Below are 330 nucleotides of genomic sequence, written 5' to 3'. Positions count from 1 at the left end.
GAGATGAGGTCTCACCAAGTTGCCCAGGCGGGTCTCGAACCCGTGGGTTCAGGCAATCCACTCACCTCATCCTCTCAAAGGCGCGGGATTACAGGCTGAGCCACCGAGCCTGGCTCACTTCTGCCTTTCAAAGTGCTGAGATGACAGGCGTGAGCCACCACACCTGGTTCTTTATTTAATTAATTAATTATTTATTTATTTTTTGAATTGGAGTCTTACTCTGTCGCCCAGACTGGAGTGCAGTGGCCGCTCCCGTCCACCGCAGCCTCGCCTGCTGGGGTCCAGCGATCCTTCTGCCTCAGCCTTCCAAGTAGCTGGAACTACAGGCAC

This window comes from Carlito syrichta, unplaced genomic scaffold (assembly GCF_000164805.1).
Source record: "Carlito syrichta isolate Samal-C Ts95f unplaced genomic scaffold, Tarsius_syrichta-2.0.1 Scaffold316208, whole genome shotgun sequence".
Lineage (NCBI taxonomy): Eukaryota > Metazoa > Chordata > Mammalia > Primates > Tarsiidae > Carlito > Carlito syrichta.
Note: the sequence above shows the minus strand (reverse complement) of the source record.